This window comes from Gorilla gorilla, chromosome 4, assembly GCF_029281585.2.
Source record: "Gorilla gorilla gorilla isolate KB3781 chromosome 4, NHGRI_mGorGor1-v2.1_pri, whole genome shotgun sequence".
NCBI classification, from domain to species: Eukaryota; Metazoa; Chordata; class Mammalia; order Primates; family Hominidae; genus Gorilla; species Gorilla gorilla.
In genome coordinates this window covers 61,005,000-61,020,492 of record NC_073228.2, presented here as the reverse complement: position 1 = coordinate 61,020,492, position 15,493 = coordinate 61,005,000, and the positions used below count along the sequence as shown (strand labels likewise).

General features: G+C 57.0%; 1 protein-coding gene across 2 annotated transcripts in view; it reads right to left on the bottom strand.

Moving 5' to 3' along the window:
• LOC101125309 (polycomb protein SUZ12-like) overlaps positions 1–7,611 on the bottom strand; it is a 73,237-nt gene extending 65,626 nt beyond the window's left edge. For both annotated transcript variants that reach the window (XR_010133623.1, XR_010133622.1), the window contains exon 1: positions 7,472–7,611. The gene's annotated coding sequence lies outside the window, so the exon portion shown is untranslated. The remainder of the gene's footprint in view (positions 1–7,471) is intronic.
• Positions 7,612–15,493: the final 7,882 nt, after the last annotated feature.

Here is a 15,493-nt window from a genome sequence, read left to right as displayed (position 1 = left end):
CAACTATGGCTCTCTCCCATGTAGCAGCTAGAGGGAGCTCATGCTAAACATTCTCACCCTGACATCTGGATCCTGACATAAACCCCCTACCTCTACCCCCATCCCTGCCACAGGCCCTGGCAGCCCCACGGACAAACCAAACAGACTCACGGTCACAAGGCCAGCCAGCAGCCTCCAGCTTCTCTCCATGTGCAGTTGTGAAACATCTCTCCTTCCTCCCCTTTGAGCCACCACCTTCTGTCTGACCTCAAGGCAGCCCCTCTCTCTCACAGATGCTCCTTCCCCTCCACCATACCCCTCCTCCCCCTCCAGGTTGCAGCTGGGAAGCCCTCGCCTCCGGGAAGCCTTCCCTGACTTGCACCTCTGCTGTGCTCACCATCATGGCAGGTCCTGTGGCCTGTGGCCTGTGGTCTGTTTCCACTCCAAAGTGTTCACTGTCCAGCCCCAAGCTTTGCACTCTGAGCTCAGCAGAGCAGAGCTGAAAAGAGTTCTAGAAGCTAGGGCCCGAGCAGAGGGCACAGAGGCGGGATCCCCCTGCCTCATCAGATGCTGGCAGTTAAGGGGCAGGGTGAGACCAGGAGACGGGGGCATGGTGCCTAGCAGGGCAGGAGAGAAGAGGCCCCGGGCATAGCGCCCTTAAGTTGCAGGTTCAAATCCAGGCTGTGCGCCGTCGTGTCGGCACGACAGGACACCCACATCACTCCTCTCAATTCTGTCTCTCCACGGGGGAGCTGGGGAACGAGAGCATCCCAGGGTGGCTGTGGGGGTTAGAAATAATTTTCGGCAATTCCACACATCTTTTTTGGAGCATCTTCTATGTGCCAGACACTGAGGGGCTGGGTACAAAAAAGTCGATTCTATAGCGTACCAGTGTTGTGAAAGAAGATAAAGCCAGGAAAAGTGGCTATGAGTGTGTGTGGGTTTGGGAGTGTTTTTTTTTTTTTTAATCGTATTTTTAAAGACAGGGTCTCGCTCTGTTGCCCAGGGTGGAGTGCAGTGGTGGGATCATAGCTCACCACAGCCTCTGAGCTCAAGGGATCCTCCTGACTCGGCCTCCCAAGTAGCTGGGACCACAGGGCGTGTGCCATCGTGCCCAGCTAATTTTTAATTTTTTTGTAGAAATGGGGGCCTCGTTATGTTTCCCAGGCTGGTCTCGAACTCAAGCAATCCTCCCGCCTCATCCTCCCAAAGTGCTGGGATTACAGGCATGAGCTACTATGCCCGGCTGTTGCAATTTTATTTTATTTTATTTATTTATTTATTTGAGACAGAGTCTTGCTCTGTCATCCAGGCTGGAGTGCAATGGCGTGATCTTAGCTCACTGCAACCTCTGTCTCCCAGGTTCAAGCGATTCTCCTGACTCAGCCTCCTGATTAGCTGGGACTACAGGCACTCACCACCACGCCCAGCTAATTTTTGTATTTTTAGTAGAGACGGGGTTTCACCATGTTGGTCAGGCTAGTCTCGAACTCCTGATCTCAGGTGATCCACCCACCTCGGCCTTCCAAAGTGCTGGGATTACAGGCATGAGCCACTGTGCCCGGCTGTTGCAATTTTCAACAGGATGATCAAGAAAGGTCATCTCCCCTGGAGAACATGACATTTTAGCAAACCTCTGTGAATTTGAGGGAGGAGCACGCAGGTGATCAGTTCAGGAGAGTTAGAAGAGCATCCTAGTAAGGGTCACAGCCCCTGCAAAGGCCCTGGGGCTGGACCGTGCCTGTATGTTTGAATAACGGTGGCAGCTGCATCGAGGAAGCGGGTCGTGAGCTGGTGAGGAGAGTGGGAGGAGGTGAGAGCAGGGAGGTGCCGGGAACAGACTGTGCGGGACTCACCTCATACTTTAAGCACACAACTGCTCCCCAAATGGGGCCGCCCCTCTGCCCAGCCTTCACTACCAGAAGCCACTAGGGGGCGTCCTGGGGCAGGGTCGGCCAACCATGGCCAGGCCCCCTCCTGCTTTTGTACAGCTGGTGAGCTAAGAATGGTGTTTACATTTTTAAAGGACTGAAGAGAAGAGAAAAGAGAACAGGCCACAGAACCCGTCTGTGGCCCGCAAAGCTTGCAGGATTTACCATCGGGCTTTCTACAGAAAAGTCAGCCAACCTCTACTCTATTTTATTTATGTATATATTTTTTTGAGACAGGGTCTTGCTCTGTTGCCCAGGCTGGAATGCACTGGCGGGATCACAGCTCACTGCAGCCTTGACCTCCCAGCTCAAGTGATCCTCCTGCCTCAGCCTCCCGAGTAGCTGGGACGACAGGCGTGCAGCACCATGCCCAACTAATTTTTTAATTTTTTATTCTGTAAAGAAGGGGGTCTCGCTTTGTCGCCCAGGCTGGTCTTGAACTCCTGGACTCAAGTGATCCTCCTGCCTCAGCCTCCCAAAGTGCTGGGATTACAGGCATGGGCCACCTTGCCCCACTGGCAACCTCTACTCTACAGCCATCACTGCCAACCCAGGACAATTCTGCCCCTGATCCCAGTATGTTTAGCAATGTCTGGAGACTTTCTGAGGTGTTACAACTGTGGGGCTGGAGGTGTCACTGACATCCATCGGGAAGAGGCTAGGGTGGCCTCTGAGCATCCTATAGTACAGAGGACAGCCTCCCACAGAGAATGATGCAGTGCCAAAATCAGGAGTAATGGAAATCATCTGGGAAATCCTGTCTGGGAAAGCCAGCCCTGGACCCCTCACCTCCTCAAGGGATAGGAAGGAGAATCCACCTGGCTTCCTGACCTGATCATTTGTGACCTGCAGGGTATTTTTAGCCTCTGAGGGAGGGGCACTGACTATTCTGAGGTTTTTTTTTTTTTTTGGCGGGGGGCGGGGCAAGGCTATTTTTGGCCTGGGCATCTATTTATTGAATTTTTATCTTCCCCCAAATTTTGGAACAGGAGACAGTGAAGGCAGGGGCTTTTTTTTTAAGAGTCAGGATCCTGCTTTGTCGCCCAGGCTGGAGTGCACTCGTGCAATCAAAGCTCACTGCAGCCTCAAACTTCTGGGCTCAAGCGATCCTCCCACCTCAGCCTCCTGAGCAGCTGAGACTACAGGTGCATATTCACGATGCCCAACTATTAAAAAAATTTTTTTAGAAACGAGTCTTGCTATGTTGCCCAGGCTGATCTCAAATTCTTGTCCTCGAGCAATCTTCCCACCTCGGTTTCCCAACATTCTGGGTTTACAGGTGTGAGTCACCACACCTGGGTCAGGTAAGACTTCTTGAATGCACACTGTGGGCCAGTGATGACTGTTGACACCTGGGATTCCCAAAGCAAAGCAAATCACAACATCCTCGCGCACTTGGATCCTCCTCACAGACACAGACAGTAAACAAACAAGCGCAGAACATCAGGAAATTACAGACTATGTGAAAAGCCGTCCGCTGTACTGAACATCAGGAGGGGTGTGGGAAGCTGAGACTTTGCAGAAGGTGCCTGGGAGTAAACCTTACCGGGGAGGTGATATTTCAAGAGGGTGGGGGAGAAAAAGCCTCGCAAATATCTGGGGAAGGGTCCTAGGTGGCAGAACAGCAGTGCAAACGCCCCGGGGTAGGATCACACTTAGCACACTGCAGGAGCAACGAGGAGGGAGGAGGTGGCCCAGAAAGACCATGAAGGGCCAGACCCCAGGACAGTCCAAGCCTGTGGGCTACTGCAGTCAGAATTTGGGTCTACCCTCGAAAAGGAGACACATGCCTTCTCCCCAACTCGCGTGACAGGAGAGTTTTGCTTTTTTGTTTTGGGTTTTTTTTTTTTTTTGAGAATGAGTCTTGCTCTGTCGCCCACACTGGAGTGCAGTGGCACAATCTCGGCTCGCTGCAACCTCCGCCTCCTGGATTCAAGCAATCCTCCCGCCTCAGCCTCCCTGGTAGCTGGGACTACAGGTGCACACCACCACGCCTGGCTAATTTCTGTACTTGTAGTAGAGATGGGGTTTCACCATGTTGGCCAGGCTGGTCTCAAGCTCCTGACCTCAGGTGATCCACCCGCCTCAGCCTCCCAAAGTACTGGGATTACAGGTATGAGCCACCACGCCCAGCTGACAGGAGAGCTTTGATGGAAACCCCATATGTGTTGCTAGAGTGTGAGCTCCATGAGGACAGGACGTGGCCACCACCCCCCATGGCGCCCCCCGCATGGTGCTGGGTGGGGAAGGCACTTGGCAAGCGTGTGCAGATTGCATGACAAGGTGCACCCAGCCTTGCTCCAAGAGCACACAACTGCAGGTGCACAAAAGATGCAGACAGCTCCATGTGTGCACACAGACAGCTACTCCTTGCAGCCCTACCTCCCCCAGCATGACCACCCCCTCTGAAAAACACAAACACCAGCACACAAGGGACCCTTATGAACACCGGATGTGCCTGATGGTCACGTGGCCACATGCACCCTTGGCTAGATCACCATCCAGGCCACACAGGCAGAGGACACCTATGCACAGGTGGAGACAGACAGACATCTGGATTCTGGGGACACCGGGACCCCCTCCATGTTTCTACTTGGCCTCCCACCTCACTCCAGCACCCGTCTCTTCCCTTCCATCAGGGTGCCCAATAGCAACCACTTTGCCCCAAACCCAGCCTGGGAGGAGCTGTCTGTCTTGCCATGGCACCTTCAGGGTCACTGGGGTCAGGGTTTCAGACCCAGGGAACCCCCGCCTCGGGAGCCCCTCTCCCTGCCTCCCCACGGAGGGGCTGGAGGAGGGGAAGTGTCTGGCATGTGGAAATCAGATCCGTGAGAGGAACCCACACAGAACCCAGAGCCTTGTGTGTCCTTGGCCACATGTCTCGCCAGGGAGGAAGGAGGGGGTGGAGGGCAAAGACGATGATCCGGCGGGGATGGCAGTGCTCCCACTCCTCCCGTTCCTCTTGAGGGGCACCCGCTGCCACCCTCCCCACCGAGATGCCTGCGCTGGGGCTGAAGCAACACACGCTCTGCCACCAGCCTGGCAGGGCAGGGAGGACACAGACGCCCCGAGATGCAAGCATCACACAGCCTCACATGCAGGTGGAGACGCCACCGGCCAGGAGCCCAAACTGCTGGATGCAAACACACTCCCGTGCAGCTGAGGCGCCTGTAGGCTCCTCCCCAACGTGCCCACAGGGTCCTACTAGGCCCCCCAGGAGAAAGGGCTTCCCTGGGCAGGCTGGGAATAGAAGCTGGGCTTCAAGTTCCCCCCGTCCACCCCCTCCCTGCAGGCTCCACAGCCCAGGTGTGCTGGTCCCCAGCTCCCCATCCTCCCCAACCCTGGGCGCCAGCTACATCCCCAAGAGCAGGAATCAGCGTGGGTGACCACAGGGTACGCAAGCTTCCCAGAAGTGGGGATTGAGATGGGCGCCCCTTGGAGAGAAAGAGGGCCTGCAGGGGTGTCCCAGGGCAGGTGCCACACACACATGGGGTGGACCGAGCAAGGCCATGAGGGAGGTCACCAAGCTGGGTAGGAAGATGGTGGCAAGACCAGCAGGAGGGCCGGGACCCACATGTGAGCGCACACGTATGTCGCACATGTATGTGGCTCCGTGCACGGGTGCGATCGCTGCCAGCCATGGAATTAGTTCCCTTTTCCGAATTCCAGATGATTTTTCATCTCTGTAATTAATGGGCAAGTCAGTTCTGAACGGCATGGCAGGCAAATTGCTAGTTAGGAAAATCACGGATAATTTTCTCGATATGATAATGAAGATTGTAAACCTTCTCTTATTCTCCCTGTTTTCATCCTACTTTTAAGTAATAAATTTGGCATTAGTGGGAGGGGAGCAGGGAGGAAGGAGAAGTCACCTGCCCTCCAAAGCTGGGGCCTGACAGGGGCCCACGCAGAATCAATCCCCTGCCCCCGGGCCGTGGGGCAGACTGGAGAAGAGAATGAGGGGTGTGGACCCTCCGTGGGGTTGATCAATTCAGGGGGCCAGGCCCTGGAGAGCAGGTGGAGGGCAGGGAGCTTTCAGGCTGTGAGCCAGGGTGAAGGAGTGGGGTCTGGAGTCAGGTTAGGCACATGGCAGCCCTTGGGGTGTTGGAGAGAGAAGCTGTTTGCTGTCTGTCCGCAAACAGCATGGAGGTCAACGGCCCGGAATATACATTCACCCTCAGGTGTGCCCCACTGGGTCCAACCTCCTCTAAGCAGTGACTCCCTACCAGGGTAAGGGAGCCGGGCAAGCAAAGAGGGGAAGAGAGAAAGAGAGAGAGATATAGAGAAAGACAGAGAGTGAGAGAGAGCGAGAGAGAGAGCGCGAGAGAGCGAGCCAGCCATCTTGGCAGCCATTTTGAACCCCTCCCCCTCCTGCCCTAGGCACACATGTTGGGATGTGGGATGTGGGAAGACAGACCCCAGCTCTGAGTCCAGTGGAAGCCAGGCGGAAGGGGGGGGGGGCCTGCCTGGAACTGGGATACAGAAACACCCACGCAGCTGCCATGGCTGGGGGTGGATGGGGGTTGGAACAGGAAGAAAGGGTCCAGGCAGGTACAGTGAGGTGCTGGCCAGGGATGGGGCAGTGTGAGGACCTGGACTGGAAGTGTAGGGACAGGGGTGTGTGTAACCAGCGGCTGTCTTCAGATGGGGGCCGGGGGTGCACTGGAGAGATACCTGGGAGGGCATTTTCTGGACACGGCTGGAGCAAACAGCACCCCCCCACCCCACCACTTCAGGCCTGGACTCGGGTCCCAGGACCGTCAGATGGGAGGATGACAACTGAACCCTCGTAGCTCAATCCAATGCGCACCTGGGGTGGGGGTGGGGAGCTGTCCTCAAAGCACGAATAATCCGGGTGGATCAAAACTGCCGGCCTCCCGTGCTTTAACCCGGCACCACGGAGAGAAGGTGCTGCCTGGCTGCACCCCCTCTTCCTGACAGCGGCGCCCCCCGGACTACGGCCGGCTTAACACCCAGACGGACCTCTCCCCATCCCCCGCGCCACTGCCTCTCAGAGAAAAACAACCCCCTCGCCCAGCATCCTGTGGTGCCAATCCCCGACACGGATCCTCTGGGGCCCGGGGCCGGCGCGCGGCGCGCACACGCACACGCACACGCACCCCCTCCGCTCACACCCAGACACCTACACAAACAGGGCGCCAAGCACCCGCGCGCACACGCACCAGGGACACGCAGGCACCGCCGCGCCGCTTCCCCACAAAGGCTGGCGCGCGCGCGGGCACACGCAGCCACGCGCGGGCACCCTCGCGGTCCCCTCCCCCCGCCAGACACCCTGCGGTCGCCCGTCCGCACCCCCGCGCCCCGGGAGCTCCGTGGGGGCCGCCCCTCCCGGGCCCCTCGCCAGTGGGGGTGAGGTGCGGGCTGCCCCCGACGCCCCTCCCGCTCAGGTGCGGTGCCCCGCGCGGCTCCAGCGTCCCCTCCCCCCTCGCGGCCAGAACAAGCCTCGGCCTCCCATCCTTCCCGCCTCCCCTCTTCCGCGCGCCCCGCACACCTGGCCCAGGTGCTGCTTCGCCCCTCGCCCTGGGCCCGCAGACACTCACCTGTCCAGCGCCGCTCTGGGGTCGGCCCAGCGTGTCTCTCCTGCGGCTCGGCGAACCCGGGCCCCCCGCCCGGCACATCTCCCGGAGCCGGGGCTGGGGGGAAGCGGGTAGGAGGTGGCGGGGCGAGGGCGGCCTCCGTGTCCCTTCCTTCCCCTGGCCCAGCACCGCCGCCACCAACCAAAAATTAGAAAAAAAAAAAAAGAAAGAAAAGAAAAAAAAAAAGAGGCGGATTACACGGATCCAAAGGCGGCCCCCTCGCGGCGGCGGAGGCTCGGGACTGGGGGCGATCGGGTCTGCGCCCCTCCCGGGGAGGCAGGCTGTGGGGCGGGGGCGGCGTCAGAGCGCCGGGGGCTGGGGCGAGGCGGAGCGCCCCGAGGCGGCGCCGGCAGCGGCCCGCATCTCCCCCGCAGCTCCGCGGCCCCGACGGAGGCGGCACGTGTGCGCCCAGGCGACTTCCCAGCCCCCTCCGACGGCGGCGGTGGACGAGGGGTCAACGGGGCAGCCGAGGCGCCCCTGCAGGCCCCCGCCGCTCGGCGGCGCCGCTCCGGGGCCCGCGTGGCCCCATCAGCCGGGGCCTCCTCGGCAGACGGCGGGGCGGGGGCACCGCAGCGCCGACAGCTCCCGCGCCGACGGCTCGGGCTCCCCGCAGTGGCCGCGGGGAGCTCGGGTTGGGGGCGGGCGGCGCGGAGCTGGCGGAGGGGGGCGGCGCGGCCGGAGGTGGGGCGCCAGGCCGGGCCCGTGGGCACCGCAGGACGCGCGGACCGAGCCGGCGCCGGGCACCAGCAATGACAAGCCGCCTGCTCTCCCCGCTCCCCGGCGCACCAGCTCCGGGAGGGGGGCGGTGGGCGCGCGCAAAATCCGGCCCGGAGTCGCCGCCCGGGACTGGCCGCCGCAACCCGCTTGAGCGCCCCAGGAGCCGGCCCGAAAACCCGTGCTGGACTTTCCTTCCTTTCGCCTCCTCTCGCCTCCTCCCTGGAAAAGCAGGGAGAGGGAAAGCGACGTACTGGAGCCCCGCGTTGGAGCGGGGAGTGGGGGAAGGGAGACAGGCGTAAGGAAGACCCGGAGCGGATTTTCCAGAGAAGTAAAAGGAAAGGCGCCGAGGCCGGGGAAGGAGGGCGCAAATGGGGAGATCTGGAAGGGTTGTGCAAAACCCGAGTTGGATTAGATAAAGATGGGAGGAACGGTGTTGGATGGGGGGTTGGGGGGTAGATGCGACATGGCCCAACGCACCCGGGGCACGCAAATTTCGGGCCGGATTCTTTCTTGGGAGACGGAGTAATGCGTCAGGCCTAACGCAGTGAAAACAAGCAAGACCCGGCCCGGAACTCCCGGGACCTGGGTTCGCATGGAGTTAGTTCTGGAAGGGGGATGCTTAGTGGCTGAGGCGACTTGGGCTGCCCTCATCTTCCTGGCAGCGACGTGCAAGGGGGAGGGGCAAAAGGAGGGCTGGACTCGGGTACGACGGGATTCGGCGTGCTGGCTGCACCGGAGCGGACAGGTAAAAGCGGTTTCTGGATCCAGGGGCGCTGCGAAGGGAATGCGATGAGGCCGCTACCCTGGGAGACCAGACCTACAATAAAAGGCGAAGGAGGCACGCCAAGCCAGGACTGGAGCGCGGGACGGGATGAGACCCTTAGCAGAAGATCCTGGGCCACCGGGACAGGGGCTTGGAGCTGACCGGGCAGTAGGGGCGGAGGGAAGCGTTAGGGGGAGGTTTGTATCTATAAACGCCTCAAAGTCTTGCTTTTGGGGAGGGGGTGCGAGGAGAAAAATTGAATTTTATGTTCTCTGAAAGAGTAAAAACCCGGCATGGATTTTCAACACCTAACAACTCCATTGCAGCTGGTGGACTCTAAGAAGTAGGGCAAGAAGCAGGCTTGGGTTCCCAGGCATCAGACCAAGTAAGGCGAGGGGCAGGTTTCGGGTTGAGGCTGCAGAGGGAGCCCCCGCACCCCCTCTCTGGGGTGGGGAAGGCTGTTGGACCCGGCTTGGCTCTCTGGAGAGCGAAAGTTGTGACTGCCAAGACCTATAGCTGGGGCTATAAAACTGGGCCCCAAGCCAAAAATAGGCACTTCGGCAGAACAGGCAACTTTGTGCAGGGTGGGGGCTGGAGGGAAATGGAAGTGGGGGGAAGAATCCTGGCGTAGAGGGAACAGGGGGAGGGGGGAGTCCCTGAAGCGGGGCTGCTGGCTCCATTTTATGAAAGATGGGAAGACTGATGGCTGGGGAGGGCTTGGAATCCTCAGGGAAGGGAATCCATTCAAGTGAGACCCAAATGTTAAAGCAGACAGCTCAAAGTTCAAAGTTGGGCTGCATCTTAGCAGCAGGGCAGACAAACCCTGATCTGAGTTTTAGAGGAGGGGGACGGGCTGAGGATGGGGATGGGGGAAACCCCCATTCCCTACATGTCCAGGGAAGAGAGTGCATTGCTAACCAGGCGCTTTGCAGAATGAATGAGGAAAGGGAAAAGGGTTCCTGAGTAGGAGTGGTAAATCCACAAAACTTGAGGCATATCTGGATGGGAAAAATGAGTATCTAAGAAAGCCTGAATTGATAGGCTGCACGGGAATTAACTTGGCCTCTAAGAATCCCTTCCTAGAAGCAAGTCGCTGTGGCTAAACTGGAGGAAGGGCAGGGACACCAGACTTCCAGGCTGCCCAGGTGACCATGCACCACTGCTGTGGCAGCCTGTCACCCTCCACCGCCTTCTATGGACAGCTGTCTTTTCATGACTGGGAAGGGATTCTTGAAAGCCAGAACCTAGGCAAATCTGGCCCCAGAGAACTTCAAAATGGAGGGATAGGTCACTTTCGTTCCTCCTTCATGCCCAGGATTTCATGGCTGCAGAGCTGTCCAGCCTTGAATCTGGGTGGCCAGGCTGGACACCTGGATCTGGGGGACCAAAGGGGTATAAAGTAGGAGTTGGTGAGTGCAAAACAGATCCCATCCATCTGTGGTTGACTGCAGATCCACTGGGTATGGAGGAGGGCATCCCATCTCTCTACGCCTCAATTTCCCAGTTTGAGATATTGACAGTACCAAGTAAGACCCATGAAGGCTTTGAGATGGAGGGCACTCCAGGCAGCCAGCTTTCTATAAACCTAGCAGTACCGAAAAGGGAACGGAACTTGACGCTCAGGAAAAGCTTGTCACCTCCTTGTTCTCTTGCTCCGGGCCTTTGTCCCCACCCCACCCTCCAGCCCTGAGCAGCCCACCCACTTCCCCCTACAGAGCTAGCCTAGGAGGTGGTTCTAACTTGCACTCTCCAGAGGCTACGAGAAGGAGTGGCCTTTACTTATATGAGGGAAAGCAACGACATTCTTTAAGGCACCCTCAGCTCAGTTTGGAAAACCCCAGCCGGAACCCCCTCACCCTCGCCCCTCACCCCTTTCTAGACCCTCTAAACCCCACCGGTCCCAGCTGGGATCGGCTCTCCAGCCTCCATCTGATCCATGTCTCCTGGACTTGTGTGCGGCGTGCTCAGGAGGCAAAGGGTGCGGAGAGGCTGGGGGCCGCGTAAAGAGCCCTGGCGCCCCTCAGACCTTCGGCTGCGCAGCCGCAGTGGAGGCCGCGTGAGCAACTGGGCTCCGGGAACCAAGGCGTCCGCGCGCGCACGCAGACTCGCCCGCGCGCCGCGTGCCCCGCGCTGCCCAGGTCGGTACCCGCGCTTCGGACACCCTGCTCCCAGGGCGCTCCTCGCTTCCAGCCTCCCACCTTGCGCCTTGGGATTCCCATGAGCCCCGCGCCTGAGACACCCCACGCTCTGTGTATTCCGTCCCACGGGACCTCCACGCCCACGGTGCCACGCGCCTCGAGTACCCCATGTTCTATGAACCCTGCACCTGGACGCCCCATCTTCTGTGCACCCTGTGCTATAGAACCCGCACGCCCAGGGTGCCCTATGCCTGTGTTCTCCTGCGTATCTGGGACCCCACATTTTGTACGCCTAGCACCTCCAGCATCCCAGCGTCAGACACAGCTGGGCTCGCCTGTGCCTTGTCTGTCCCCTCTCTGTGCCTTCCATGTATTGCGCCCACTGCCTCGGTTGGGCCCCCAACCTCACAGTCTTGAAGGCTCTGCTTCGCCCCAGTGCTCAGCTTCCCTTTGCCTCAGGCCCAGCGCCCTCATTCCCGGGTGCCCTGCCTCAGGCTCCTGGACAGGTCAGCGCAACGCCAGACAGCCACTGCCCACCAGGCGCCCCCAGCCCGTGTTTTCCTAGAGCCCACTCGGTATAGGATGCACAACCCTGCTGTTCATTTCACTGCTCCGTGCACGTATTCATTCCTTCCATTTACGCCTCAAACACACAGCACGCACCTTATATGCCCTTACCTGTCAAGTGCAGTGTGATGCATTGAGGATGTGACTCCAGTGCACAGGGAACAAGGCAGGGAGCCTTCTCTGGGCCCTTCCTTCGTCATGGAGAAGATGGACACAGAATGCGTTATGGAATGAGCCCTGGAAAGTCAGCAGGTGCCAGGGAGTGGAGGATGGACCTATCCAAGCCTTGAGGTGTGGGTGAAGTTTTGTGTGTCCCCGGCCTTTCCAGAGGCTCCCTGTACCCCCATCTTAGGCAACTTCTTTTATTTATTTATTTATTTATTTATATTTTTATTTATGTGTTTATTTTGAGGAGTCTCGCTCTGTTGCCCAGGCTGGAGTGCAGTGGCACGATCTCTGCTCACTGCAACTTCCCTCTCCCGGGTTCAAGTGATTTCCGGCTAAGTTTCGTATTTTTAGTAGGGACAGGGTTTCACCATGTTGGCTAGGCTGGTCTCGAACTCCTGACCTCAAGTGATCCGCCCACCTCGGCCTCCCAAAATGTTAGGATTACAGGCGTGAGCTACCGCGCCACCCTATTTATTTATTTTTAGAGACAGGGTCTCTTTCTGTCGCCCAGGTTGGAGTGCAGTGATGAAATCATAGCTCACTGCAGCTCACTGCACGAGCCACCACACCCAGCTAATTTTTGTATTTTTTTTTCATAGCTTGCTATGTTGCCCAGACTGGTCTCAAACTCCCGGACTCAAATGATCCTCCTTCCTAAGTCTCCCAAAGGGCTGGGATTACAGGTGTGAGCCATGGTGGCAGGCCAACCTTGGGCGATTTCTGAGTTCCATTCAGTTCCACCCCCACTGCCAAGCCAAGTGGAGGGCAAGATAAAGAGGTCCCAGAATTGGGCTAGGAGGATAGGTTGGGGGCAGGGAGTAATTCCAACTGTGTTCTTTTTTTTTTTTTTTTTTTTTTGAGATGGAGTCTCACTCTGTGTCATTCAGGCTGGAGTGCAGTAGCATCATCTCGACTCACTGCAACCTCTGCCTCCCAGATTTAATTGATTCTCCTACCTCAGCCTCCCAAGTAGCTGGGATTACAGGCATGTGCCTCCATGCCAGGCTAATTTTTGATTTTTTTTTTTCTTTCAGTAGAAACAGGGTTTCACCATGTTGGCCAGGCTGGTCTTGAACTCCTGACCTCAAATGATCTGCCCGCCTCAGCCTCCCAAAGTGCTGGGATTACAGAAATGAGCCACTGCACCCGGCCAGGTTTTTTTGTTGTTTGTTTTTTGTTTTGTTTTGTTTGAGATGCAGTTTCACTCTTGTTGCCCAGGCTGGAGTGCAATGGTGTGATCTCAGCTTACCACAACCTCCACCTCCCGGGTTCAAGCCATTATCCTGCCTCAGCCTCCCGAGTAGCTGGGATTACAGGCACACACCACCACGCCCAGCTAATTTTGTATTTTTAGTAGAGACGGGGTTTCTCCGTGTTGGTCAGGCTGGTCTTGAACTCCCATCCTCAGATGATCTGCCCACCTCAGTCTCCCAAAGTGCTGGGATTACAGGCGTGAGCCACCGCACCCGTCCTCAGGGGGTATATTTTGAAGGTGGAGCAGATGGATTGGAAGTGGGATACGAGGGAAAGAGGTAAGTCAAAATTTGTGAGCTGAGTGAGCCCCTGGAAGGATGGAGGGGATGGAGAGGGGGCAGTTTTGTAGGTTAGATCCAAGCCTTTGGTTTGATATGTCCAAGTGGAGGCGTGAAGTTGGTGCCCGGGGAGAGGTTCAGGCTGGCCGAGAAATGGCTCAAATGAGCACAAATGCTCTCATTTATACTTTATGGTAACTCTGTGGGTGGGGGACTTTCTCCCCATCTTACAGAAGGGGCAACGAAGGCTCCAGAACATGCCCAAGTAGTTAAAAAATGTAGTTATAGGCCGGGTGCAGTGGCTCACGTCTGTAATCCCATTACTTTGGGAGGCCGAGGTGGGCAGATCACCAGAGGTTGGGAGTTCGAGACCAGTCTGACAAACATGGAGAAACCCCGTCTGTACTAAAAATACAAAATTAGCCAGGCATGGTGGCACGTGCCTGTAATCCCAGCTACTTGGGAGGCTGAGGCAGGAGAATCACTTGAATCCGGGAGCTGGAGGTTGTGGTGAGCCAAGATCGCACCACTGCAATCCAGCCTGGAGACAGAGCAAGACTCCGTCTAAAAAAAAAAAAAAAAAAAAGTTAGGTTCCGAGCCGGGTCCTGGATTTGGGCTGGGAGGATAGGGTGGGGATGGGGAATAATTCCAACTGTGGTCTTTTTCTTTTCTTACTCTGTTGTCCAGGCTGGAGTGTAATGGCTCAATCTCAGCTCACTGCAACCTGTTTCCTATGTTCAAGCAAGTCTCCTGCCTCAGCCTCCTGAGTAGCTGGGACGACAGGCGTACACCACCATGCCTGGCTAATTTTGTATTTTTGTAGAGACAGAGTTTCACAATGTTGCCCAGGCTGTTCTCAAACTCCCAGGCTCAAGCGATCCTCCCGCCTCGGTCTCCCAAAATGCTGGCATTACAGGTGTGAGCCACTGCGCCTAGCTAGGCAGGACTATTTGAAAGGCACCAGGGCTAGGCTAGCATGGTGGGAGGCCAGGAGAGGGTCTAGATTATATTCCCAGTGATACTAGGAACCCCAAGAGGGCTTTCAGAAGTGGGTGGCATGATCTTATTTGGATGTTTAAAAGATTATAGGGCTGGGCTTGGTGGTGTGATCCTGTATCCTAGCTGAGGCAGGAGGATTCATGCACACAGGCTTGAGCCTAGGGCTTCCTGGAGGTGGTGTGTGCCATGACCATCAACGTCAATGTGGTGACCCCCCAAGAGCAGGGGACCACCAGGTTGCCTAAGGAAGAGTCAACTGGCCCAGGTTGGAAACACAGCAGGTTAAAACTCCTGTGTTGATCAGTAGTGGAATCACGTCTGTGAATAGCCACTGCGCTCCAGCCTGGGCAACAGGGTGAGGAAAGAAAAAGACCACAGTTGGAATTATTCCCCGCCCCCAACCTATCCTCTCTAAAACCCCCCAACCCTGTCTCTAAAACAAAATGTTAAAATAAAAATAAATAAAATAGGCCAGGCACGGTGGCTCACGCCTGTAATCCCAGCACTTTGGGAGGCCGAGGCGGGTGGATCACGAGGTCAGGAGATCGAAACCATCCTGGCTAACACAGTGAAACCCCGTCTCTACTAAAAATACAAAAAATTAGCCAGGCGTGGTGGCGGGCACCTGTAGTCCCAGCTACTCGGGAGGCTGAGGCAGGAGAATAGTGTGAACCGGGGAGGCGGAGCTTGCAGTGAGCCAAGATCATGTCACTGCACTCCAGCCTGGGCAACAGAGCCAGACTCTCGACAAAACAAACAAATAAATAAAATAAAAGATTATATGAGTGTTCCCTCAATAACTATAACACAGAATTACTATATGAGGCAGGGCACGGTGTCTCACGCCTGTAATCCCAGCACTTTGGGAGGCCAAGATGGGAGGTTCGTTTCAGTCCAGGAGTTCAAGACCAGCTTGGGCAACATAGTAAGACACGGTTTCTACAAAATATACAAACATTACCTGGGCAGGGTGGCTTGCACCTATAGTCCCAGCTACTCAGGATCGGGGGCTGAAATGGGAGGATCATTTGAGCCTGGGAGGTCGAGGCTGCAGTGAGCTATGATTGCACCACTGCACTCCAGCCTGGGCGACAGAGCAAG